General features: G+C 31.4%; 1 protein-coding gene across 5 annotated transcripts in view; it reads right to left on the minus strand.

Annotated features, from left to right (window-relative positions):
* LOC124535645 (inositol-trisphosphate 3-kinase B) overlaps positions 1-23,100 on the minus strand; it is a 173,103-nt gene that overhangs the window by 100,269 nt on the left and 49,734 nt on the right. For 2 of the 5 annotated variants that reach the window (XM_047111925.1, XM_047111924.1), the window contains exon 1: positions 8,138-8,423. The exons of 1 other annotated variant lie outside the window; for it this stretch is intronic. The gene's annotated coding sequence lies outside the window, so the exon portion shown is untranslated. Of the gene's footprint in view, positions 1-8,073; positions 8,424-23,100 lie in introns of those variants that run through there. 2 more of the 5 variants (XM_047111923.1, XM_047111922.1) reach the window with 1 other exon arrangement.

Here is a 23,100-nt window from a genome sequence, read left to right on the forward strand (position 1 = left end):
TTTAGGTAGCCAGACGGACAAATAGGCCACTTGACAGTAGGTAATGGCCATCGCTCTTTATATTCACAATACCTTGAGACCTATAATATTATGTGCCTGCTACCTAACTAGACGTGCATAACTCTACATTAATTAAATATCAAAATACTACCTAACTTAATGAAAATATCAAAATACTTGGTTATTTTGATATTTTCATTAAGTATTTTCGTTACTTCCTAAGAATGATTACCAAGTCTACAAATAAGAAAAAGATCATTATGTCTTCAGTAATTTCACATCAAAGCACTCGCGCCATTTACGATTTTATTTATATATGTAGATTAACGATACTTAAGGTCGAATATGAAACCATTTTTTGTAATCTTTCAATTTATTTAGCCTCCATTAAAATACGAAAATGTCGTAGCATTTTATCATTAAATATTAAGTAGTAATTAAATTGTATTACAAGATATAAAAATTAATTTATTAGTGCCATCAATCCATATAAACGCAATAAGGCTGACCAACACGTGTACTTAGCCATTATAGTTCGAATTAACTGATAATTATTAATCGCTTATGGTCGAAAGCGCAATTATATTGTTAAAAATCATTAATATTCACTTTAATCAAAATGTCACTCGTCCCTTGTGAACAGTAAACAGTACACATGTTTATTTATAGATACGAGGTAATGTGTTCCTGGAATGTTTTTGCATTTGTTTAAGGAAGACAATATATGCTATTTTTTTTATTTCAATTGTTTTGCATCCCGTATAACGGGTTGCTTAAAAATAAGTCACTTAGAGAATTACTATGTCATGTGCCTGTAGTTACACTGGCTCACGTTCCCTTAAAAATAGGCCACAAAAATACTTTCTTATACTTATTGCTGTTTACGATTGTGAGCCTGTCCGCCGTAAGGAAAAATCATTTTTTACCGTATGTTCAAATACTTACCAGAGTAACACTGTGATCTAATAAACCGTTTCACCTTCAGTGAATAAGTATCAAAACTTTAAGTTTTTTTTTAATTAATTTATCAGCTATTATTAAATATAGTTTGCAAGATACATATACTACTTCCACGGTCTTTTATCGTCTCTATAATCTTGTATAGAGAAGCGTAATTAATATATCGATTCGAAGATTTTTAGTGTATGTTTTAAATTCATTAATAGAATAAGCTAAAAACAATCAATTTTAAGGCGAATGTGACGTTTTCAATAAAAAAAAATGCAAAGAATTATCCTAGTTTTTTTTGAGATTTGTACAAAAGATACAAACCCTTCAAAGACCCATTTCAAGGAAAAAAAAATATCTTGAAGTGTATTTAAACTGTTCGAATGCGGATTGATGACCAATTGAAGTTTATTACGATGTTTTCCTTCCCTACCGAACATCTTATATTTACCCTTATGACAAAAAATATTAATAAATAACGCATCTTATTCCTTACAAGATTATATGTATATTGATTAAATGTTTGAAGTTTTCCTTATAGGATACTATACAAATTTAATTTATTATGATTATGTATGTGTACATATAGCTATAGACCATTTTTTTTTTCGGACCATTTTTTTTCTTTTGTTGCTCATTTGTATATTTTGATAGACTGGTTATTTTATTGTTAATTAATGTTTCTGTCCGAATTATCTATTGTTTAGAGTCCGAAAAAAAGTTACATGTCTGACAAAAAATGATAAATTTCTTGTGTGTATTACTTGTAATTTTAATCGTGCAAATACAAATCTCATAAATTACATATTCATTTTTCTTAAAAAAAAAAATTAATAAAACATGATTATCTGTGAAGGAATGACTTCTATAAACTAAAAGTACAAGCTCAGTACAAATGAGGCGCTTGAAAAGACCGCTGGTCAATCTCTAACAGACATTTCAATGCAATTTCAAAAGTAGACATACCGGTGTGCAAGATTTATTCACAGTATGACATCCCATTAATGAATTCCGATGTAATTGTTGAATCAAGGCTTGCATCGGGTATTTTAAATATTTATTTAATCGTTTTTTTCCCCGTCCACGTCGCGGGAGATCACTCGTGCCCCGGATAAGAAGTCGCGTGAAAAGCAAATGTATGCACATAAAATAAATAATACATAAACCTCTTACGGTTCCGCAATGCAGTGGCTCTCAATCGTGGTGCGCGAAATTTGAAATTTCCTAAAGGCAATAGGCGTCTCAAATTTTCTGCGTGATCATTGAGCAATTACACTATTAAATACGTTCTAAAAACTAATGTTTTAACAGTTTTTTTTTTTATATATATATAAAATTGAAATTAATCGTAGTAGCAGTAATCATCAATTTGTTCTTAAACACCGGCGCAGAAATATAATAATAATACACAATTGTCGACTAACTTTTATTCTATCAATTTACTTTTGCTCTACGTATATAATATGCTAAGAGCCGAAATGGCCCAGTGATTAGAACGCGTGCATCCCGATGATTGCGGGTTCAAACCCAGACAAGAACCACTGAATCTTCGTGTGCTTACTATGTGTTAATTCATCTCGTGCTCGGCGGTGATGGAAAACATCGTGAAGAAACCCTGCTTGTGTCTAATTTCATAGAAACTCTGAAACACATGAATTCCACCACCCGCATTGGAACAGCGTGGTGGAATCTATTTCAAACTTTCTCCTCAAAAGGGAGAAGAGACTTTAGCCCAACAGTTTGAAATTTACAAGCTGTTGTTTTTGTTGTTGTAGTATATGCATTTATAAAAATGTTGTCGAGCCCTGTTTTAAAGCTCACCATGTATCAATCACAGACTTTAAAAAGGTTTAGAACCACTGCTGTAACGAATAGTAAACATATTTTTTACTATCTACTTTTGGCTATCAGCTCTCATGTCTATGAAACGTAGATAAATCGCACTTGTTTTATTGATATGTCGCCTCTAAAAGCTTTTAAGGCTATATTTAAGTAGACGTCGCTGAATACGTACGGTGGTACAGGTAATGTATAAGGATCGAACACACCGAGGGAAGTGAAAGCCATTGCAATGTATTTTTGTAAAGCTGTAGGCACACTAGCACTCAAAAGTAAAGTTACGAAAGGTTTAAAGAAGATACTGAATTAAAATAAACATGATAATCGTATATACAATCGGTGTAAGAAAAGATTCGTCACATTAAGATCTATTTTCGTGTGCTCAGTACGAGCAATAATCTGCTTTACCGATCGAGAATGACATATTGCGTTGCAGTGATTTGATGTTTAGATTCAAAAGGTACTAAGAGTTTAAGACTTGATAAAGGAATGAATTTGAAAACTAACGAAGGTTTTCTTACTCTGACTGTACATATATATGTACATTGAGTTGTTTTTTTAGTTAAGTTTAAAAAATCACAGACTTCTTGCGTTATTATTATTAATGAATGAAGTCACGTTAAATTGACATAGCAGTGTTACATCTGTCGAATGCCAATCCATCCAGTCCATACCAATATAAATTTAGCAACAGAACAGTTTTAAATTTTGTATGCAGGTAATAAAGTTAATAATTTTATGTAATCGTAAACTTTATAATTCATCTCGTGCTCGGCGGTGAAGGAAAACATCGTGAGGAAACCGGCATGTGAAAAAATTTCATAGAAATTCTGCCACTGCCACATATCTGGTTGGTTGAATACACATGTATTAACCAAATATGTTCCAAAACCTTCTCCTCAAAGGGAGAGGAGGCCTTTAGCCCAGCAGTGGGAATTTACAGGCTGTTGTTGTTGTAAATTTAAAATGAAAGTATTTTTTATCATTTCAAAACATATACAAAAATTCACGCGCTACAGTAAACGAAGCAAATTTAAAAATATAATGCGTCATCTTGTTTTGATTATTTGTTTCATTTCATTTTTGTGTTCTAGTTAAACCAATTGCAATTGCTGAATGCAAAGCGTGTAACGGGGCACTATGAATAATAAGTTTAAAACATTTTATCGATCTCTCTTTGTGTAATTATGTATAAATAACTTTTGAGGTAAAACTCATTAAATCAACATCGTAACTGAAACCCAAAAGATCAAGCTAAACGACCATAATTAATTTATATAAAATCTTTGAAGATCTCAAAAAGAATATGAGCAAAATACCAATTTTTACTTTATTATTTTGTTATATTTATACTTATTTTATATTTATTATATATTTATACAATTTTTTATGTAATTCAAATTGAACACATAATTTAAATAATATAAAAATTGATATATGTTTAAACATTTGATATCGAAACCTGTAGCTTATTTATGTATAACAAATGCAAACAAGACTACTACTGATATTCTTCAAAACGTCAGCAAAATAAAATTCTTAAACTTATTAACGGAAACAGGGCCACCACCGTAAGCAAAACAATGACAATATCTTAAGGACTATAATTAAGTATAAGGTAAACTGTTTAAATCCGCAAATTTCAGAACTTGCCCGAAAAAAACTTATCTAAACTTTACTAAATAGGTGCGTAGACTATAATATGACCAGGCAAGTAACGTTTCAAGCGAATGAAACTAGACGAAGTAACTAGTACTGTTATAAATAATATTTTGGTTTGTAGAAACTTTGTTCGTATTTTGTTTGTTCCATGCAAATGAACATGTAGTGACGTATGTTATTATCGAACGAGACAAGTAATCACATTCTATATTAAATGAACCACTCTTGTGTGTATATTTATTTTTAACCGACTTCAAAAAAAGGAGGAGGTTCTCAATTCGTCGGGGCCTTTTTTTTTGTTTATCTCAAAAACGGCTTTAACGTTTTGGAACCTTTTTTTGCAGAGAATGTTGGGTATGTTGTGTGCCTAAAAAAAATTAAAAAAAAAAATTGTCTCGAATTATTTTATGACAAAATATACATAACGCACTTTGAATACATTATTTATATTTTTTAGCTGTTTATTATATATTAGTGAAACATGATATATGTATTTGTTTGTTTTCGTGAATAATTATCATTTGCTGTTATTCCATTTCAATACTTATAAGCCTGAGGAGTTTTTATTTCATAAAAAGTGTATTTTTTTTTCATAAAAATCTTTATTTCTTTCAAATCGGACTGTCAGGCCGATTCATTTAACCGACTTTATAAAAGAATAAATAAATCGATTTGGTTGTTTTATTTTTTTTAGTCTATTAATTAGGGAAGGCTTTTTACTATGATAATCCCTTACGTCCTATAGGCTGAAAATCAAGAGGAACAGCTTTTAATAATAATAATAAAACATCAAAACTATAAATGTAAATGTGTTAAATCATATAAAAACAACATCTTTATATCCGCTCAATGAGAAAAAAAATCGACTTTAAAGGATGATCTCGTAAAACCAAAAAATACTTTTATTCAAATCGACCATACATTTAAAAGTAACACTTCCGCTTGTCTTGACACGTCAGTTTCACGTTTTAAATGTAATTCTGTAACACTCAGATGTGTTGTCTAATCACAAAACGTATTTCATTCTGATTAGAATAACCTCTATAATGAACAAACTGACAAGTGTTATTGTTTTTTTTAACTACGTCACGCCTTTAATAGTGGACGTTGATGTTATGGGGAAATAGTTTGAAGGCTACTGTGTTTTTTTTATGTCATTGATAAGCGGCAAAAGGGCCACCTGATACTGAGTCACCACCTACAAACTACTAGGTATATACTGCAAAACTTTTTTTTATGTTAGTTGGCAAAACGAGGTTCATTTGATGGAAAGTACTCACAACCATCCATGGACATTTGCAACATCTGGGCCTTGCAGGTGCATTGCTGGTTTTTAAGGAAAGAGTACGTACGTTCTATTCTTGAAGGTTCCCGAGTTGTATCAGTTCAGAATACCGCCGATGAAGGCTGTTTTCACATAGCAGTTGTGAAGTATTAATCATTCCTGATATCACCAATGCTCATGCAACTCTCAACTCTCGTCATGCAACCTGACGTTACTGGATCACACCAGTTCAAACCGGAACACAAGAATACTTTTGCTGTTTGGCCGTAGAATAAGCGATCAGGGTATAATGTAGAATTATATATGAAAACATGGAGTTAGCATTCATTGATTTTTACACATAGCTTTTTTTCGTTCAATGATAGCTTTGAATGAAATTTGATATTGTAACTAATTATTTACCTTAATCTTTTACTTCATTCAAGTAATAAATATATGAAGTATCCGTGATACAGATACAGACATATATATGCGTGTCTCAACGTAGAAAATACTAGAAATTAATTTAAATATTAATCAACTCCCCTTTGTGAGTCCCTTTGTATAATTGAGTAATAAGTACAACTCATGCATAATAATTAATAAACTTTAAATAGTTTCTTTTTTTTTATTTAATAAGATGATATTTTAATAATTCACCTCCAATTAAAATATGAATTCAAATACTCAAAAGAATTTAAAAAAGTCATTTTTAAACGCTCTTATTTTGTATTGAAGAATTTATGATTATCAGTTAACTCAGATAAACATTATTTCAGTAGTGTATGTGATAAGCTTAACTTAGTAATTACTTAAACTATGTAAATCAACAAGTTAAACAGTTGATAAGTTTCATAGCTTAGCGCATTCCTCTTACGGTCAGATAATCAATAAAATACTTAATGTTTCTTAAAATTGTATATGTATATTTTTATTTTATTTTCTTTATTATGTATTTAGACTTTCGTTTTTTTTTTTATTTATGTAAAAGCGAAAATCTCAGAAACTATAATACATACAAAATTTTTATTTGACAGATAAGTTCCTTATAAAATCCGCTAACAACGGATTTTACGAAACTCCACCCCTAAGGGGTAAAACAGCAGGTTTTACTAGTTATGTTGTGTTTTAGTCTGTTTCTGTGATAAACTAATTAATTTTATTTTCACATCAATAACGTTATCATCTAATAATAATGGTTTATCGAGCTTCATATGAAGAGACATTAAAAATTGTTAAGACCTTTTTTGTAAAATCAATAATAATTATAATGTTCGACGAAAAACTTAGTCAGACAGACATTCTGAGATTTAATATTTCATAAAGCCGAGTTGTTCTTAAAACAAATATAACATTCTGTTGCATTCGCAAAACCAACACTCCAGCTATTGAAAGGTATTCGAAATTTGAATTTATTAAAAAAAATCTGTCAATCGCTGAATGATTCCAACAAATTATATTTATTCGATTTCGTAATTAAATTTAAAAATATCTTTCAATCTTTTCGAACAATCGTGAATCAAAATTCGTGTCATTCTGAACCGTACTATAATATTTATGTACTTGTATATATAAAAAGTACAAAGAATATTACTGAACTTAATTCAAACAAGGATTAATAGTTATTGCAGCTCATCTGGCCATTATATGCGCGAAACTTTAAGGTTCATACATGACACATGTGTTGCGCAGGTTTACTATAATGTATATTTTTTAATCAAAATTCCTGTACACTGTAGAGAGTTATGGCTGTAAAAAACTTTAACGACGCAGTTTAACGTAAAAACACATTCCTAATAATAATAATAACTTATGTTTCTGAATATACACTTTATTTCTCAATGATATTGTGATAATTTATAACTTCACTTAAATGTTTGATTTAATCATACAAACGACAAAAATGGCGTATTTTTTATGACGTTTTAAAGTTCGTGAGTTATTCATAGCGGAAGTATCACAATCAATTTGAAATTAAGATTACAAAAAAAATTAATCGATCTAACAAAAATATTTACAAATAATTTAAGCTAACATAATTAATCTATTGTTAAGTCATCATCGACAGTCCAAACTTGATCAAAATATAGCGCATCCAATAAGCTCTGTATGTTTTAGACGCAATAGCTTTGCTGTATCTTCTCGAGCAATCGAGATTTTAAATCGATAAAGTATTTCGGCAATTAGCGTCATTGCAACGTGTAGATCGACTCACAGATAACTTCCATCAAACGAAATAACTCGCGAAATCCGACACGCAATGCCTCCGATGATTATAATCGATATACGAAATCGATAAACAAGCTTATTTATTATTCAAACGGTTAACGTACTCTTAACATACAGATTCGTTTATTTACCGTATTGTTGTGAAAAGTAACATGTTCGTACAGAAACAGGTGATGCTTTGATCCGTACACTTACACATGACTCGTTAACCTCTGTATTGATGGAATTCAGTGCAAACGCATAACTATAAACCCGTATTGTTTATCCGCACACTGACAGACTTTAAAATATAACGACACTTATCACATAAAAAATCGTAACACCGTTATTGTCTATCGATACATCGAATTGTATTGCTTCGCGTCACTATGAGACGGTTTCATTTTCGAAAATTCCGAATCGATTAGAGCGTCTCGCGTTGCGTTCACAAATCGAATGCGTGCAAACCGTTCACGAGTTGTTTCACTACTAAGTAGGTACGGTGTAAGTCGATTCGTTCAGTCGATCCCGTCGCTGCAGACCGTCTAGCTGAGGCTGCGAACGTATTAATTCATGATTTAAGATAACTAAGTGCAAACATGGAACAAACCGTCGTGGGATCGAGACATCGAGTTTTTTCGCGCCATTAGGACACGCGCGTCGCAGTTGTCATAATCGTTGCGACGCAATTCCTTTTTGTTCTCGTGTACGCTCGTGACGTATTTCTGGGCATGACGTAACCTTGACCTGAATGTTTTCTGAAATCTGGATAGTCGTAACGGTTTCAAGGATTCGGAAAATTTTACAGATTCAATTATTACTTATTTATACTTTTAGATTTGTATTTTGTCATACATTTTAAATCATTTCAATGAAAGTATCAATATCGCATTACAAAACAGCTGTTCGATAAAATACTTTATAATTATTTATCATTATGAAATATTAGACACAGGAAAAGTAGGTAAACAAACAAACCCGTTATTAAATACAATAATTGAAAATATTAATGGCAATGAACCTCTATAAATAATTAGATACTCAAATCAATTTATTCATAATTTATCAACTTATATATGAAATATTTTTTGACAAGATGAATTGTCAATTTACATTTAATTAAAAATATTCAAGCCACACGAAATTCTGCAACAGTTATTTTTTTTTTTTCAAATGGGCTTATGAAAACTCTTTAGAATATTGTTATATAACAAACTAACTAAATTTATTAAGAAACTACTGTTTCGGAATATAGATTCTACTGAGAAAAATCTTCTCTTCAAATTGTGTAGAGCGATTTGCCCAGCTTTGGGTAATTCTTCTTAATGGGTCATTAGTTTATTTACTAATAGTATAAACTGTCGGCCAAAAATATCTGTGTTTTTACGTAAACTAGTTAGTAACTTCTATTTATGATGTGCTGTATATCAATATCACTATAAATAATAAAATAAAGTCACCTCGCAGCATCTGCACGCGATTAGCTCTATAAACTGGGAAAGTGCTAGTCGTTCTCGACCACGAAGGGTTCCGTACCATTATATATAAAAAGGCAAAAATATCATGTTCGTTGGATGGGAGCTTAAATATTCATTCAATTTTCTTAATATTAGTTGTCATAGTGGCAACAGAAAATTTGTATAAATTTAAATTGTCTTACTATCAGGGTACATGCGATACAGCCTGGTGAGAGACGGACCGACGGACAGCAAAGTCTACATTTTATGTCTTAGTTTTTTTTACCCCTTGGGTACGGACCCCTAAAAACTAATAAATGAATTTTACACTTTTACATACATGATTGATGAAGGGTGTTTAGATTTCGGTGTGTAATTTATTACTATTTTGTGTAAATTGTATTGTAGGTATATGATGATGATTGTTGAAATGGTCGAAAATAAATATGTCGATCAACACTTTTTACTTCTTTTTACTTGGTGGTAGGGCTTTGTGCAAGCCCGTCTGGGTAGGTACCACCCACTCATTAGATATTCTACCGTCAAACTTGTACTTGGTATTGATGTTCCAGTTTGAAGGATGAGTGAGCCAGTGTAACTAACAGGCACAAGGGACATAACATCTTAGTACCTAAGGTTGGTGGCGCATTGACGATGAATGAAATGGTTAATATTTAGTACTTACCATCAGGTGGCACATATGCTCGTCCGCCAACCAATAGCATAAAAAAACAGAAATGTATATTATGAAATGTCAATAATGCGACCCCAAGTCTGTTTGCTAGTAGAGTATATATTATAATTATCAGTATAGCCTTGTCTTAATCATAACAATGCCTTACAAAAAGTAAAACCTTGTCTTATCGAATAAAATATCATTATTATCCTTAATCTTATATACTATTACATAAATCTGAAGAGTTGTTTATCTAAAAGAGCAATTATCAAGATCTCTGTTCAATTAAAAAAAAATACTTTAAAATAAAACAGTATAAGATATACCCAAGGAAGCGAGAGTACTTAACTCAGAATAATTAGTCAGTTCATAATTTATACTCTATTTTACAAACTATAAGCATTTTGTGTTTGCACAGCATCAAGTGTTATTCCATTCCGAATTAATGAGTGTATGATTGATAGCACGCCTTGGGAATGAAACGATTGCCTCCTGGTTATTTCTATTCATATTCAATATATTTGAATAACATAACAACAGCCTGTAAATTCCCACTGCTGGGCTAAATGCCTCCTCTCCCTTTGAGGAGAAAGTTTGGAACATATTCCACCACGCTGTTCCAATGCGGGTGGAATACACATGTGGCAGAACTTCTATGAAATTTGTCACATGCAGGTTTCCTCACGATGTTTTCCTTCACCGCTGAGCACGAGATGAATTATAAAGACAAATTAAGCACATGAATCAGCGGTGCTTGCCTGGGTTTGAACCCGCAATCATCGGTTAAGATGCACGCGTTCTAACCACTGGGCCGTCTCGACTCTGTGAATAACATAATTAACAAAAATAAAAATACCCGCTGAATTTCTGTCGCCGGTTCTTCTCAGGTCAGAGTATTTTCTTTTCCGAACCGGTGATACATTTTAACTATCACTAAGTAAGTGTAATGCTTTCATATTGCATAAAGGATTTGAGTTTGAGTTTATTACGAATCAATGTGGAGAAGACTAAAGGTCATAAGTTGTAAAGGGCAAACATTGTTTATTCCCCGACTTTAATTTATACGACTATTTGATAACATCTTACACGCTGCACATTATTACCTTCAGTGGTTTGGTACAACAGTAGTCCACATCATCGTAAACAAATCTTAAATGTCAGGTTTAATCTACTTTTCTATGCTTTACTGATATTATTATTATTTAATAAATAAATAAATCAACTGCCAAATGCTACCTGACGATGAGTGGTCACTGCCTATAGACATTAGCACCGTAAGAAATTTTAAACAATAGGTACTTACATCGCCCCTTCACCATCAACCTTGGGAATTGATCGTTTACCCTTCAATAACATTACAAAAGTACTAGGTATTGCTGCTTGGAGGTAGGATATTTGATGAGTGGTAGGTATGACAGGCAACCACTAAGTAGTTAGTTAATGTACACATTATATGTAATTTAATATGGTGTTAGAGTAAGGTGAGGGAAGAGTTCTTCAAAAGCAATTGATAAAGTTCTCGAGTTTCAACGCGTCCGTAAGCTCATTTCATATCTCATTAATTACTGTTACTTGACTTACGACGATACGCTAACTTGAGACGTCTTTAATGTGTCATATTGAATATATAGTTGTTGTAGTTAACGTTTCATATGACTTACTGGCGTTCCGGGATCGTGTTCTGTGATTACCAAGTAAATCAGTAATAAAGGTATAATAATCTGGGCGGTTCCTTTTGCCCCTCTGAGAAACAAGTTAATGCCTTATAAGCATAGAACATTTACTGATTGCACAGAAGAAATTATATTAATGAAATCTATAAAAGTACCAACTGAATTTTACAATTTTAAATCACGGCAGAACGGCATTTGAATGAAAATATACATGTCAACGCATTCACCTCCCTCACCGCACCACTCCGCGACAAAAAAACACACACAAACACATGCTAATTAATAATCCTACTAATATTAGTAGGATATAATAATAATATTATTATAAAGATCTTCTGGGGATGGATTTATAGAGATATAAAAACTTAACGGCATCTAAGCTTAAAACCAAATTAACTTGACAAGAATTACAGGAAGCGCATTAGTATATTTCACGATTCCAATGAATTTTCAATCAATACGAATAACTTTCGAAGCGGTGCGCTTTGAAACACTTATAAATATTAACATGCGCTGATTATCATAATATTGGCGAAACTCCGGCTTAAAGCGATCTCGGTCGACTTCTCACTGGTTACGTTTATTTTATGTTAATTTTCCCCTTTAAGGGCTACGCTATCACGCTAACGATCTTTATGATTCGATCGCGAACGTCCATATGTCTTGTGAGTGGAGTGAGTTCATAAACCTGCGGAAAGTGTAGTAATTGCACAATAACATATACAAGTATATGTGACAACGATGAATATAATTTTTCATTAAATAATTTCTTTGCAAAATTCAGCTATTATATTATGGTCCAAATCCAATCTGTGTTCCAAAAAATTTAAAATTCATATTGTTTCGAATGATATTCGAAATTCAAAAAAATCGTTAGTAAACTAATTATTTCTTACATGATATCCTTGGGAATGAAACGATCCAAGATCGTAAAAACATTGATCTTGCGTATGTAGTTGGTAAAGCTGTATTAGAGCTGTCCTCTTCTGGAGCTAATTTTGCCCAGTGATGGGACATCATAGGACCAATATGATACTTATATAAAAACTATTTTATTTTAATCACAACATAGTATTAAACGAATCGCTTCTCGCTGTCTGTACGCTTAGAGATTTATATATTTTGGGGCTGTAGATTTTACTTTTGTTGTTATATATGTATGTATATAGTAAACTATAATACAGAGGAAGCAGTGTGCTGTATCACACTGTATAAGACTTTGTTTCCAGCTTTCATTATGTATACGCGTATTTCGAAAATCTATAAAAAAATACAAAATATATAATAAAAAAGCTCTTTTAAAGTACGCAACGAATTTTATTGCGGTTCTCTACAATAAACAGATTTTGTTAAGGGGAAGGTTTATATGTATAGTACATAGTTACATACATATTATTATAAGAATTTCAACATTTCTAAACGGAACAATATTTTCTTTTTTGTTTTTTTTTTTACAATCTAATAATGCATAGACCCTTATTGTACCCGTTTCAATCATGGATGGCTAATTAGTATTACATAAAAACCAAAGTCAATCAACGCCAATCAACACTACCCGATTATACTGACATGCATTTTTTATGATTCGTTTTAATTAAAAAGTGATGCGCCATCAATCATTAATTATACTTTCGGAACATTTGAAAATGAGTTACAGGGAACTCATTTTATTTATTTATCTTTAACTAATGTAACAATTTATATGTATTAGTTTCTTCATTGAACTCATTCCCCTGTCTAATTGTTAGCTCTTTTGAAATCGGTCACCACAGCCGCATGAGAGTTCTCTTATTTCCTTACAATATTACATTCAACGTAATTTTACTCTGTGGTGGAAATACCGCAAAGAATATTATTAAATTACTTAACGTCGAAAAACTATAAAACCTTATAATTTATATTACTATAGGTTTTACACGAAGAATTGGAAAGGTTATCACATTATATTATAGTCAATACATTCGATTGTAATAAAACGATGTGTTAATTTTAAGCCGATTTCAGAAAATGTGGTCGCTGTGATTCCCCTTTGCATGTGTCTATATTTTGCTGTGGTTTTCACTAATAGACAGAGAGATTCATGTGGAAGGTTTTTGTGTAAATAAGTTGAAAAACAACAAAAATATATAAATAAAAGGTAAAAATATTTTTAAAAAATCTCATGTGTATCTTAATCAGCCGTGCGAGGCCGGTACGGGCCAGTTTAGTTAATACATTAGAAATAACTACGTATTACGTACAGTCGGTATTCAAATCAAATCAAATCAAAATAAATTTTATTCAAGTGGGCTTTTACAAGCACTTTTGAATCGTCAGTTAACAATTAAGTAAAGCAACCAGCGGTTCGGAAAGTAGATTCTACCGAGAAGAACCTGCAAGAAACTCAGTAGTTACTCTTTTTCAACATTTAAAAAATACAAATTCATGTTAGTTAATACAATTATTTAAATTAATATATCCTGCGTGGAAGTCAACAGGTATTAATTCCTCGCTTTTTTATCACATACAAAAAAACTTGTATCGAATAATGTCCAATGTATTTGTACCAACCAATGAATTTTTTTATAAACGACTTGAATTTACGAAACGGCAAAGTTAAAAATGTCTGCGGAATTTTATTATAGAAACGGATACCTCGCCCCAAGAAAGATTTATTGACTTTGCGGAGTCGGAGACTTGGCGTTATAAGCTTATCCTTACTCCTAGTGCACATACAATGATTATCACTGATTTTATCAAAGTTATCAATGTCATGTGAATATACATAATGTCTTGCGAATGATATAAATATATTTCATCGCATCCCTATTATAAAAAAAAAAAAACATTAATTTACGATATTTTCAAAAAAATAAATAAGTACATTCAACCCGAATCAATGTGACATGTATACATCACATTGAAATGACCAAAACGAAAACCTCTTAGAATGTACCAAAAACCTTATAAGTAAGACGTCCTTCGTTTCATCTTCGTCGACATTTCCATCGCAAGAAGCAAGGGACGATCAAAGAATTTCAATACGCAAAGGTATAAATTCGAAACAATAGGGTTTAAACAACTTGAATACATTCTCAACATTGAAGTATATAAAAGGAACTTTGGATAAGTTAAAATACAACATTCCATCTGTCCGCAGAAACAACGGCGGTTTAAGATTGAGCAAAAATTTGGTATGCTTTAGTTCGGACCATTTAAAAGAACATTGCAATGCCTTTTTAGGCTTAACTAACATTCTGCGTCGATTTCCAATTAAGGCTAAAGCTTTTACAAGGATAATCAAGGGTCAAGAACTTGGACCTTTGTACTAATTAACGAATCAAAAGATTTATAAATCAATTAATTATACATTTATTAATCGTCTTCGATTTTCAATTTGACTTATAAACTTTGAAGAAATATATCTAACATACAAAAATGAATGTTGTTATATTTGTTTTATATAACTGGATATTGATTCATCGATCATCGTGAAATTTCACAAGTGGCTCTATGTGCGAAATTTTTTGTTAATTGAGAGTGTTTTTTTAACATCCGCTTCATTATTACTAGAAGTCATCATAGTACATAAACTTATATACTATTAATCAATCGCCTTGTCAATCGAGCTGAGATGGCCAGGGAGCTGAGATGACCCAGTGAGCTGAGATGGCCCAGTTAGAACGCGTGCATCTGAACCGATGATTGCAGGATCAAACCCAGGCAAGCACCGCTGTATATATGTGATTAATTTGTGTTTATAATTCATCTCGTGCTCGGTGGTGAATGAAAACATCATGTGTAAACCTGCATGTGTCGAATTTCATCGAAATTCTGCCACATGTGCATTCCAACAACCCGCATTGGAACAGCGTGGTGAAATATGTTCCAAGCCCTCTCCTTAGTGGAAGAGGAGGCCTTATCCCAGCAGTGGGAAATTTACAGGCTGTTAATTTACTTTACTTTACTTTACAATCGCCTTGATTTTTATTATATTTATATACACAGACAGGACAACATCTGGTCTAGAATTATGTATTGCATTATATAAAATATAATTGTAAACGTAAATTAAAGGTTATTTTATACAATAGACTAATGCCTTATTAACATATATTACATTAAAATTTAATGTTAATTTATTCAATTTGAATATTATTAACATTTTTTATAGATCAAACGTGTTAAATAAAAACATATCATAAAAATAAAAGACTTTCCTATCGAACGTAATAAATAGAATTGTATAAAGACCGGGTTGACAACGCAACCAAATCAAAGTCTACTTAATGCACTTTATTTAAATAAGCTTTCACAGTTGCTATTGAATTGTCACTTTCTGCTACGTATTATCCAAACAGGCAATTAAGGTCTCACGGATGGACCCCGAGCTGATAGAAACTACTCAGTCCGATACAAAATAAATATTAGTATTTTAAGTAACTTAAATTAGTTATGTTGCATTACACTTTACTTTTAAATATGATTTTATTCGTTATATTTTGATTGTTATTCTAGCTCATTATTAATGTACTTCTTATACTTTGTTTTGTTACTATAAACTTTAAAAACCTTACAGACTTTGGAATCCTCTGTGTCTGAAGACTGTGTTACTGACGAAAATTGTATTTAAAACGATGTTAGTAATTTCCGCAACTTATGTCAATGTATCGTGAAACGGAACAAAAATCAATCATAAAAAAATGTTTAGAAATACGTGCCTTCATATATAAATATTTTACTGTTACTGTTAACCATATATAATTGAATACATCTAATATATATTCAAATAACGAACATATCAAGAGTCAATTTCCCAGTCACTATAAAATACCAAGTTAGTACACAAATTCTCATTTAATCTATAGTATGTCTATCTCTCTGGAGTGTATAGAGATATATATTAAACTTTACGTCGAATAAATATCACCATTGCCTTATTTTACGTACAACAAATTTAAATACGTAGCAGTAAAGCAGTCAGGAACAAATTACTAGTCAAGATTTTAACGATACGATTTATCTCAACAAATTACTGACGATTTATTTTCTGTTTATATAAATCGATTAATCTGATTAGGTATTTAATTCAATACATGCTTTTGGAAATAGATTTTATTTTAAATATGTCTTTTTGCAAAGAAAAATCAAATACATTGAGATAATAGGTAGATAAGGATCATGTACAACCAATTACATGAATAAAATTTTCCAACTTACAAAAAAATCTCGGTTCAACTACTGCTAACTACAGGGTAATAATGTCCTAGGTCTAAAAGTTACTAGTTTTTCAAAACAATCAAACCTACAAACAAATGGTATGCTTAAAGATGACTTGACTCAAAAAGATTGTTGATGACACCTATGAATCCAAATAATATTGTTGCTTTTATTGAATTTTTTTTAAAACAAACAACATTATTGCCTTAAAATATAGATTGTGTATATATTATTAATACTTGTTGACTTCCAATTTAAATAATTGTATTTAACTAACATGACTTTGTATTTTTAAATGTTAAAAAAGAGTAACTACTGAGTTTCTTGGCGGTTCTTCTCGGTAGCATCTACTTTCCGAACCGGTGGTAGATCCACTTAATTGTAAAATTACGATTTAATAGTGCTTGTAAAAGCCTACTTGAATAAAGTTTATTTTGATTTGATTTCATTCAAAAATAAATAGTATTTCATTGAATTGTTACTTAAGTTCTGTGCACACTGTATAGTACAGGTCACCGTAGTCGCATCGGCGCCGAACTGAACCGAATCTGACTGTAGAATATGTATGTACATACCTATATACAAAGCCGGTCCGTCACCGCGTGTATTGGCTTCGCGTTTTTATAGTAAACAAGAGATCAGTGTAATTACTACAATGGTCTCATACGAATGGGCAGATCTCAATACTACAATTAAGTGGATACGTTTCTTATAACTACAAGTAACTAGCAACTATAAACACAAGGGTATAAAGTTATGGCACATGCGCAGTTTTTATTTATAAATAATCTAAACCTACCGTTCAGCGAAATTACAGCTGCAAATGTAGCAAGCTAAGGATTTTATATATATACATAGAAAACAACTATTATATATAGAAGAGGCTCGATAGTCGTCACAAATTTAAATAGAGGAACTGGATATTTTTGAAATGACTAAACAATTTAATAACTTAATCTATTCTTACTACTTGATTATCGAGGTAGGCAATCCACACATTGTTTCTGAAAAAAAAATATTAATCATTCCTTATACACCAATGCACTCAAAGACTGGCTTACTCACCCTTCAAACCGTAGTACAAAAATGCTAACTGTTTGCAGGTAGAATATATATTGAGTGGGAAGAACTTATCCAGACGAGCCTGAACAGAGCATTGTAATGATACTAGTAGTCGCCCGCGGTTTCGCTTGCATTTTAGTTTGTTGGTTGTCATGTGTTAGGCAAAAAAAGTAGCCTACGTCCTTTCCTTAAGTTCAAGTTTGCTTCACACCAAATTTAACGAAACGGTTCAGCGATTTGTTCGTGAAAGAGCGACAGAGATACAGACAGATTTACGTTCACATATATAATATTAATATAGATTTGGTTTCATATGGTTTCATATATTGACTTTTACGTCCATCAATAAATCATACTAAATTAGCGCAATTGAACCCGTGTATTTTCAGATACGCAGTGGAATCCTACTAGTTGTCACATCCTGTAATCGGTGTCGCCTGCGCCTACGCACCTTGTAATCACGTAATGAGCGTCATCTCGTAAGCAATCTTGCAATTATGAGATGCTGCTGATGTTTAACTCGATTCACTTTACCTACTTTTTATATAAAAATAAACAACACATACATATCGTACACAGCCCCTTTTTTCTGTAAATTCCATAAGGAGGTTATTAAGTAAAAGAGCCGGTTCAGTAGTTAGAACGCGTGCTCGGCGGTGAAGGAAAACATCGTGAGGAAATCTGCATGTGTCAAATTTCATAAAATTTCTGCCACATGTGTATACCACCAACCCGCATTGGAACAGCGTGGTGAAATATGTTCCCAGCAGTGGGAAATTTACAGGTAGTTACTTTTCTTTCTTTTAAACTTTAAATATGAGATATATATTTTTAATGCTCGCTCTTTTACCATGCTGATCAGACAAACTATATTATTTATACTAATAAATGCATTTCTGTATATAAACAAAAATAATATAAAATTTCAATATATTTCAAACATTAGCGGATTTTTAGGCGAATTGTATTATTTTTAATGATCTCAGTATGTCAACTTACGCAACTTTATAATGCGTAGAATGTTTTAATGCCTTTGCAATAATAACAACATAATATGCTTGGTAGGCTTTCGCCTTATTTGTAACGAAACCAAAAACTATGTGACACCAATTAACATAAATAATTTTAATAAAAAGAAAAAAGTAACCCCCAAGGCCCCCCTATCCCCTATAAAGAAGAACCAGAGCCATTATCTTTAGCTGTGGCAGATTTGATAAAAAAAAACTGGCAACTTTCATCTTTGTAGAAGGTTTTTCTATCGATATTAACAACTATTTACACAGCTTAAGAAAGTTAACAAAGGACTGGGTACACAAGGTTCCGATTCTCTGGGCAAATAAACTAAAGCTTCATTTTGAATATTTTGAAATAAAGATAAATAATTCAATAAATAAGTTTTATAAGTAGCTAGAAAGGATTCTCCACATAATCAATAGATTAGAACGATATAGAGTATATATGAGATATACGAAATCTTCGAAAGATAGGCCGGTCAACTTCATTTGGATTACAACTGCGTGATTTTAGTAACACAAACAAATACACTTAGAATATAAGTAAATTGAACTACAAACCCATTACTTAGGCGTTTCGACATTACGAATTCAATAAGAATTATAAATTACTTCGACGAACTGATAAAATAAGTAAAAAAGCTAGCGTATTACAAATAAATCAAATTGTCATAACACGGGACATGCATTATGTATTATAGAAATTATTTCCATTGGAATTCGGTATCAGCACCACCGGCTCGGAGATGTCCATGTTACTAAACATCTAAATTAATTGCACTCTCAAACAGAAGTACAAAATAGCTCGTAACTGTTTTCTATAATATAGCAACAGCATCTGGTTCTGCAAACGCTTGAACATTATGGAAGCCGATTAAATTTTTTTTTCTTTTTTTTAATTAGACACGTATTTTTTTTTTTTTTTGTAATCGTTTTGTTACCTGCCAGTTAGGTTGAGATCTAGCGCGTCAATTAATCTTTTTCGTGTAAAATGTCTGGTATTCGGTTTGAAAACTCAGCTTTTTCGGGTGAATGATAAAAACAATAAATACAGTATATGTATTAAATATTTTCTTAAATCTTATATCTTTTAAATGTATTTTTTATTTGAATTCTTCTATTTATTTGTTCAATCATAAGTATTTTTTAACACGTCTTGCAGCCCTAATCTTACGTGAAAATGGTAAATGTCCTCTTTGATAATACACATCTATACCCCGATTTTGATATCGCAATTAAAATTAAACTTTGAACTTAAATTTATCTATGTACAATTTTATATAAAAAAAAACTAGTGACTCGTTATTTTTATTTATTTATATTATTATTTTTTTATTTGCGCGCTATTTAAATATGGAATTTTTAATATGATATTTGTCGGCAAATATGTACTACAAATAAAAAACACAACTTTTACTGGGTTCCTTAACTTCTACTAAAAATTATAAAATTGATTTTAAAAACCAGTCAAATAGCCTATTAAATAAAAACGTAAATATATATATTAGCAATCTGTCTCCATATTCTGTTAGCTCGACTCGGGCGCAGCTGCTTTGGAAGCGCGTAAATAAATCACGCAATGACACACCATATATCTCTCGCCACCAATATTGTATACATATATCGCCTTATATAATTCTCTTGCACCCGCGCAACCCGCATCGGCTATGGATATTCTTACAGATTCTAAATATAATACGGATACCAACACATCTTTATCAGTAATATATACTTTCAAATAATATGTATATATCATATAAAATGTATCAAATCAAATCAAAATTTATTTATTGTTCTTATTTCAAAATACATATCTCACAGAGGCCCTGTACCCCTAAACTAGGAAAACCCGTATCTAAGGCGCCAGTGACTATAAACTCCTTCATTAGGTTTTATATTACTGTAACATTTAAATAAAGATATGGAACTCTTATTAGATAGCCTAGGTGGCTTTGAAAAATAATATTAAAAGAATATTTACAATATAAATAAAATAAGGGTGATGTTTATAATCTAGGGGCACGGCAGTGTCCCAGCCAAGTCTCGAGCAAAACTATTGATACAATTACTAAATTTTGATTTATAACGACATAATAATTTGTATAGGACTTGGTTTCTATGAGATCTCAAAACTTTTACGATGGAAAGACTGCATCGAGAGACTTGGCATTTTTTTAAAAATTGAATGTTTTTGGTGGGATAAGTTTATACATTGTAGAACACTCGTGTGCATGAAAACAACATAAATGATACATCAAAATTTATTGAATAAACAAATTTATGATTTACTTGCAATATTTTCTGTTTATACTATAGTTTATTCTATATTATCCAATGAGGAATAAAGATAGACTAACCTATAATTTACGTATTTCTACTATGTTTACTACGAACGGTTCTATTATTAGTATTTATTTATAAAACTATAATAAATATTTTACTTCCAAATTTCCGATATCAACTTTGCTATCCAATACCATAGACTATAAAGATCTCGCCTGTTGATTTACGTCAATTCCACGACAGAGTTGTTCATTCATCTTCGTCTGGAATGTGATTGGAATATACTATAAGATTATAGATTGGTTTATTGATTTTTTCCACTAAATTCCAATGCAAGCGACGTCTGGTGCCGGAGACCTAGTGTATAAATGAATACTAGATATGTAGGTTTCATTATCATCGTAAATATAGGAGCCAAGCTTTCATGTAATTGAAATTGTCTATCAATATAACAGATAACATCGCTTTTTCTATACAAGCTTATCTTTGACAAATTGCTGATTCGCGACATGCTTTCAAATGTTTTATATGTGACTTGTTTTCATAATTTATATCTTGAGATAACGTTCGATAGTTTATATGAAGGAATATATAGATACGTAACGGTTAATTTATTTGTTTTTTTTTTCATAAATAAGTATGTACTCAGGCATATTTTTATGGCCAGCAATTTAACTGTTTCATTGCGCATAAATTGAGACTGATTTTTCACTTATAAATTCCATTGGCTATGTGATAAATGTCGCTCGGCGGGTAGAAAAATGAACCAACCAATGGAAAGTAGTCATCACTGATAATATATATATATATTCAGTAAAGGAAATATTACCAATTTGATTGACATAACTTTGAATTTGAAATTTTGGTAAATAACAACTACTGGTTTTTATCGATTCGTGTCCTTACTTGATATTTCGAACGGTGAAAGCTTTAAGTACATTTAATACAATTCTGTGACGATTTAAAGGCAGGAGGCTTTTGAATAAAGTATTATTTTAGCGATAAAATATAACCAAAACATTTAAATGTTTCTATAGTAAAAAAAGTCACATTTCAAATTACTTCAAAATTTTAACTAAAAATATTACAACAACCACAACAACAACAACAGCCTGTAAATTCCCACTGCAGGGCTAAAGGCCTCCTCTCCCTTTAAGGAGAAGGTTTTGGAACATATTCCACCACGTTGTTCTAATGCGGGTTGGTGGAATACACATGTGGCAGAACTTCTACAAAATTTGTCACATGCAGGTTTCCTCACGATGTTTTCCTTCACCGCCGAGCACGAGATAAATTATAAAGACAAATTAAGCACATGAATCAGCGGTGCTTGCCTGGGTTTGAACCTGCAATCATCAGTTAAGATGCTCGCGTTCTAACCACTGGGCCATCTCGACTCATAAATGTTAGCTCACGCAAAAAATAATTATGATGAGACTCATTAAGTTATTAAGACAATGTAAATACAACCAGTAAAATTAGTCAAAAACCATAATTGCTTATTAAATGTAGTTTAATTAAACTGTTATCAAGTAGAGTGTTTGATGAGGATCTGTAGCTAATATCTACTTATTTCTACAAGTAAATGAATATGAAAAAAACAAAAAAGATAATAATCGTTTATTGTTTGGCCAATATTCTTGTAGGATTATGACATTCGTCTTTCGGGTTTATAGTCAGCATATACCAACAACTTCGTATAATATTGTATTTGCTAAAAGCTTATTTCATTGATTACTACAAAAAAAATTGGCGCCTACATAAAAAAAATTGCAAAAACGCCGCGCTTATTATTGCTATTAATAAACTAAGATTG

Source organism: Vanessa cardui, chromosome 15, assembly GCF_905220365.1.
Source record: "Vanessa cardui chromosome 15, ilVanCard2.1, whole genome shotgun sequence".
NCBI classification, from domain to species: Eukaryota; Metazoa; Arthropoda; class Insecta; order Lepidoptera; family Nymphalidae; genus Vanessa; species Vanessa cardui.